Below are 6,552 nucleotides of genomic sequence, written 5' to 3'. Positions count from 1 at the left end.
GTGTGTGTGTGTGTGTGTGTGTGTGTGTGTGTGTGTGTGTGTGTGTGTGTGTGTGGGTAAACTGGGCAGACAGGGTTCTTTGGGTAACTTCTGGTATCTACTTTTGTTACTGTGGATTCCTATTTGAAATCTCTGGGTATGTCTTGTGAATTGTGTGCATCTTTGCATATCTAATAGCATTAGTATTGTGCTGCACCCTTAAAAGCATTTTGTAGCATGCCATGGCACCCTGGCTTGAGAATCACTGAGACAGTGACAGTATTTCCTCTGATTTCAGTGGGTTTAGGTTAGGCCTTATGTTGCCAAGTTGGTAACTGCCATTTGGAACAGGAGTCTCTTTTAATGATTTTTTTTTCATCCTGTTTATGGTTGCTGCATTAGTAACAATGGTGGTGTTCCAACTAGTGTTGCCAACTCGTAGACTATTCGGTGGTTTTTCCTAAATCCCAGCTCCTGGAATTTGATAATTTTATTCGGGTGAGTGAGGGGGGAGGGGAGGTCAAACCATTCATACATTTCTATTCCTGATGATTCTGGTTGAATTGTGACAAAAGTATATCCTACTGACTTGGAAGTTAGGAAGCAGAAAAATGAAGCCTGGTTTCTCGGGTGGGAGGTGTTTGAGTGAGGAGTTCTTGAACCCTCAATATTGGCAATACAGATTGAGATTTTGTAGGATTTGCTGGCCCTTGAATGCTCACAAGCATATTCACAGAGCCTCAAAGTGTTAGAACCAGCTGAATCGCTCTTACGGGCTGATTTTTTGAATAATATAGAATTTAACTGCCTGAACTTTGATTAGTCAGTTAGTAACTTGTCAGCATAAGGAAGCTATAATTTTGTAAACTACACATGCTTTAGCAATTATATTTGCATAATAATCTTAGACATCATTGAATGCTGGTTTGGCTGTTGATGCTACTTCTACATGATACCCTTAAGCAATGAGACCTGCTAGACAGTGTGTTACTAGGTGATTAGAGTGCACCTCAAAGGGTGTTTTAAGGCACCGGGCCAAACCTAAAAATTTCTGTGATAATCCCACAGAAGTTAATTGTTGATGCTATTGTGAAACACAAGGAGGAAAAGCAAACTGGTTAGACCTGTGCTTTCCACTGTGTTGGGCATTAGTGCTTTGATTATGAAAGCACAGGTAGCAATGCAGAAATCTGTCTAGAGAACTATAGGTAAAACAGCAATTCTCACTATAATGTTCTTATAGCCTCAGAAACCTTTTATAATCAGAACACCTTCTTAAAATTTGCAAGAGAAAAAAGCAAGGAATAGGTGGTAAAAGAGGGGGGAATGCTTGGGGAAGGCAAGAAGTTAAAATGGGATATATACTCTATATACTGTAACAACACATGCCTCAAGTTTTCCAGTAGCATAGTCATTTTTAAAGCTACGAAACACTTCTTTTGGAGGATGAAGTAATAGCTTTGTGGATTATGAGCAGCACTGGTAGTAAGTACATAAAAGAGTGAAAAAGTGAGGAAAAATGGAGGTGGCAGCCGATGAGCAGGGGAGATTGATGGGCCTTAAAGGCAAAGATAGAAGCTTGTGTTTTGTGTGCTAGTCTCTGCAGGGACACTGGAACAGTGGTTTTCAACCTGTGATCCACAGACCCTGGGAGGCTGCAGATTGTCTAACAGGTTCTGGAAAGATGATTATGATCAATTGAAAGTATGTGAATACTCACACTTACAATTCAAAGGGGTCTGCCCTTCCATTCAACATTGTTTCAGAGGCCCGCAAATGAAAAAAGGTTGAAAACTGGTACGCTAGAAGTATGAAAAAGGAAGGTGGTATCCAGTAATGATCCAGGAAGATGATCTTAGTAGTGTTTTGAAAGCCACTGAGGAGAGGGTAAAATTGCTCCTGTTGAGGTACAGAGGACAAGAAGGTGACAAAAAAGGTTGAAAACTTGGAAAACTAAATCTAAAGATAAATGTGCACAGTGAGGTCACATTTTTCAGATTATTCCAATCTTGGCTAATAATCTTAATCTTAAATTAACCTTTGGGAACTCTGCATTGATGGAACAGGTGAATGTGGAGCACAGTGGTGGACTGGATATTCTTGTTAACTAACCTGAGCTTCTCTTGCATTCATTATCAGGAAGAACTCTCTCACTAGGAGAGTAGTAAAGCACTGAAACTGGTTACCTAGAGAGGTGGTGGAAGCTCCATCCTTAGAGGTTTTTAAGACTTGGATTAGATAAAGCCTTGGGTGGGATGATCTAGTTGGGGCTGGTCCTGTTTTGAACAGGGGGATGGACTAGATGTGACCTGGGGTTCATTCCAACCCTCGTTTTTGGTGCACAACGACAATCAAAACAAATGAAATGTTAAGATGTATAAAGAACAGGCCAGAAATACTAAATATGCCATTATATAATGCTGTGATGCTCCCTTCACGTGAATATCCTGTGTTTATTTTAGGTTGCTCCATTTGAAAAAGAGCTAGTAAAAATAGAAGTGGTTTAGAGCAGTAGTCTCCAAACTTTTTTGATCGCGCACCCCATCAGTAAAAAATTTTTGAGCATGCACCCCCAATATATACGTTGCAATGCGCTGAAAGTGAACAAACGAGTGAGGGCGCCACTGTCAACCCCTCCGCATTGTGGAACTCCCACTCTTCCCTCAGGATACCTTGCATACTGTACGTGACACGTGACCATCTGACATACGGGCGCCAGTGTCAATCTGTATATTAAATATTAGTAAAGCTTAATTTCTTTCTTATTTTTTTTAGATAAAAAATAAATATAAATTCTAATATTTTCTTCCTGCAGCCCAATGGATTGTCTTTTCCCCCCCTTGGGGTGTGCGCACCCCACTTTGGAGACCACTGGTCTAGAGAAGTGAACAAAACATAATTATGCTGGGTAGGCTGTAGTCCAAATTAAAAAAAAAAAAAAAATTACCTAAATTCAGTGGCAGTAAATTGGAGGTGGAATAAGCTGTAAGGTTAGGCTTGTAAATGGTGAAGTGTAAAATGTCAGTTTTTTAACTGCCTACAAAGACTGTTTAGATAAACTCTCAAAAGCCAAAGTCTGCGTTGCTGTCACGTTCCATAAAGTGTTTTATAGTAAGATACTCTGTGGTAGAGCTAACTCTTTGACAGAAAGAAGGAAAATTAGGTGATAGCTTTGAATCTTACAGTGGTATTTTTTTTTAAGCGTTAGACAATGCTATACACTAAAATACTCCTAAATGGGTTTATGTAGGAGTTTTATTACTTTATTTGTATTAATTTTATTACTCAGAAAGGCAAAATGCTTAATTGGTTATGCCGTTCAGGATTTGGCCACACTATATCATGCTAGAATTAAGGCTTTGAGGCCAGCCTGTACCCTTAAACTGGCAGGCACTGCTCCTGTTTACTCTACTGGAAGTTGCCTGTGGTTACCTGGGAGGGAAAAAAATGGCTGTTATGATGCACATTTCTGTGTCCATAAAGTAGTAAGCTAGACTTACAAGGCCACCAGCAGAGCCCAAGTTTTGAAAAACTTGGAGAAAAATGTGGCATGCAGCCTTCTTGTCTTTTCCTTTAGAGATGTTGAGATTTACTTTTTTGTGTGCAACAGTTCCTCTGCATCTCTTATAAGGAATTCACCAATATTTAGCATCCAACATTGAGGATAGCCCTTAAACTAGGCAGAAGTAGGAAATTACAGGAAGTTTGCAGTCTCAGATTTCTTGAGTTGGGCTCCTTACCGAATATTTAGTCTTTGTGCCAGTTTAATACCATCGGTAGGAGGCAAGGAAAAATTGTTGGTGCTTAATTTGTAGTGCCAGAACCAGCATAGACGCAACACATTCTGCGAAGAGAGATGGCAGAAGGTTTAGATTAATCCCTGCCTTCTCCTCTTAACATAAATATAAAGACATCTGCTTCTGGCATTTCAAATTGAACCTCAAGAAAAAAATTACTGTAACCTTATCAGTATCTTATACTACAAAATCCTGCATTCATTGTCTGACTTTTCATCTGGATATCTGAAACCCATATATGTTTTAGTAGAGGGCCTAGACCTTTGTAAGGTGATTTAAAGAATATTCATGCAGCATTCATACTTGGAAAAATTGCAGCTTTAAAATAGGGCCATAGGAGGAAAGTTGGATTTGTTTAATTTAAAAAGATAGATTCATAGATGTCTGGGTCTGAAGGGACCTTAGCAGATCATTGAGTCTGATCCCCTGCCCTGGGCAGGAAAGAGTGCTGGGGTCAGACCACCCCAGCCACGTGCCTGTCTAGCCTCCTCCAGGGTTGGGGCGAGCACCACCTCCCTTGGAAGCCCATTCCATATTTTGGCAACCCTTACCATATAGGATGAAAGATTAAATGGTTTCTAAAAGAGCAAGTTTTTAATGCTTGGGGATGTGATTGGTCAGGTCAAGCTGATTTCCACCCCCCCCCCCCCTTTCCCCATCAAAGTATTTGGAAAACTGATTAAGAAGGAGAACTTTTGTTGCACCCATCTCTCTCGAATCCTGTAGTCATATAGGATTTCAGCTTTAAACTGTCTTGAGGAAAATAAATATGCAAAGAGACTTTTGTCCAGCACGATCCATATAGACAGCTTATTTGGGGATTGTGGAGAGAACAGTTTTTGAAGAAAAAAATTAGTATCTAAAACTTATTCTTGCATATGTACATGTTGTTCCTACTGAAGTCTTTTGGGACTGCATCTAGAGGTGGAATTTAGTTCACAGTCTATGCAGGATAGATGTCTTGGAGTTGAAAAGTGTATTGTGCCCTGCTGGCCTTCTGAAATCCACATAGCTTTTTGAATTACTGAATTAGAGTAGATGTTGGGCTTGCATGATTTATCTCACTAGTGGAAAAGAGGAGGATGCTTGTGGAATCAGTGCACCAGGCTGGGCAGGACTTGGAGCACCCAAACATGACTTATGAGACAAATGAAGATTGGCTGTTCAGGCCACTGCTGTATCCAGGGTCATTGTTGAATTGGAAGATGGTGCACTGCCAAATGGAAGGTAATTTTTTTTTTCTTGGTTTTGTTACTACCTTGAAAGAAAGCAGTAAAATAAGAATTTAATGCATCAAATAATCAGAGGAGGCAGTAAGAACAGCAGATGTAATATGTTCTTTACTGGCATGAATTCTACTACCAGCATATGCATTTTGTTTTATACTTCTTCATAAACTAATCAGAAAGAAGGCTTAGATTACTTTGATAACATCCCCAGCTTTGAACAACGTTATTGCATACAGACGGTGATGCAGATGTCATCGTTGTCCGCTCGCAGACTGCTGCTACTTCCAGATCCATTCTCACAAGGATTGGTTCATCTTGAACTCTGTTCTTTTTGCATTATCTGCTTGTCTAATAACAGGCTAAGTCTCAGAAATGCAGGAGTGGCTGGTCTTACTTTTACCTGCTACATGCCATTACATGCATCATGTAGAGTAGAACTCTGTTGGTAATGGTCACAGGTATCAGCAGAACAGTTTATACTTAAATCTTGATAAAGGAGTGTTGCATCTTATGCTATGATTACGTGTCAGAATTGGTATTTCTAGCATTTGAGTCATACTTTTGTTATATATAGCTAGGTCACTTTACTCTAGAACATCTTCAGTTTAAACCTGCTAGTGCACCTCCAGGAGAATTTAAGTAAAGGCTCAGATGTTAGGATCTTGGGTTTCAGATTTCAGATCCTTTTGGAAGGAATAGAGTGTAAGTGAAACACTGTGTCTTCTGATATATACTTTGTGTACCCCTTTCTTCCTCTCCCAGCTGTCTGTCTTTTGTTGATACTTTTTTTGGAAGCTAGGTTATGCTTCTGAAACCATTTTGTGTGTGTATCCATTTAATAGAGCTGATTTTTTGGATGACAGCATAAAATCAAAGTCCTGAATACGTGCAGTTAGTTGAAATGTTCCTGTACTGTAAGAAGCAGGGACCTTTTTTACACTGTTTACTGCCCAGTCCTGAGCACACGCATACAATAGGCTCAAAAGTGACTTTTTTTGTTTTTTGACTGAAGTCATAATATAGACTAAGAGAGGTGGCTACTGGCTAGCCTGTGGCACATGCCAAAAAGTGGCATGGGTAGCCTCTGTGTGAAATATGGCAGATCATGGAGGGGAAGGAAGTAGAGTGGTAGATATGGCAGGAAGCAGAAAGTAACCCGTAGGTTGGGCAGGAAGCACAGGGCAAGAAGCAGAAAGCAGAGCAGCTGAGCGGGCAGGGAGGGAGTTCAGAGTGGCACTTGGTGAGCAAGTGGAGCTACTTTGTGGCATGTCTCCCAAAAAGAATTACCCCACTGGACTAGGATACCGAAAACAAAAACACTGATTTTAATAAAGTATTAGTTAGGAATCATCTGAGCATTCAGTGGTTTCCTTCCTTCCTATTTTGTTTGAGCTTTATGTAAGTAAAAATATGTCAATCCTTGAAGTTTTTGCATGATTTCAGATGATATGCAAAATCCAGTTATGGAAGAAACAAAGGGGAGGGTCTGATGCAATACCAAATTTAAATGTGGGTCCGCAGAATTGGTTTCAGGGCATAAAAAAAAA

At 40.0% G+C, this 6,552-nt stretch overlaps 2 protein-coding genes across 4 annotated transcripts in view; one reads left to right on the top strand and one right to left on the bottom strand.

Moving 5' to 3' along the window:
• RUNX2 (runt related transcription factor 2) overlaps positions 1-6,552 on the bottom strand; it is a 251,017-nt gene that overhangs the window by 180,075 nt on the left and 64,390 nt on the right. The gene's annotated exons all lie outside the window — the stretch shown is intronic.
• SUPT3H (SPT3 homolog, SAGA and STAGA complex component) overlaps positions 4,903-6,552 on the top strand; it is a 496,504-nt gene continuing 494,854 nt past the window's right edge. Inside the window, exon 1 of the mRNA XM_019520970.1 lies at positions 4,903-5,003. The gene's annotated coding sequence lies outside the window, so the exon portion shown is untranslated. The remainder of the gene's footprint in view (positions 5,004-6,552) is intronic.

Source organism: Gavialis gangeticus, unplaced genomic scaffold (assembly GCF_001723915.1).
Source record: "Gavialis gangeticus isolate Ggan-Ray unplaced genomic scaffold, GavGan_comp1, whole genome shotgun sequence".
Lineage (NCBI taxonomy): Eukaryota > Metazoa > Chordata > Crocodylia > Gavialidae > Gavialis > Gavialis gangeticus.
The sequence above is the reverse complement of the archived record's forward strand: the minus strand, read 5'-3'. Positions and strand labels throughout refer to the sequence as shown.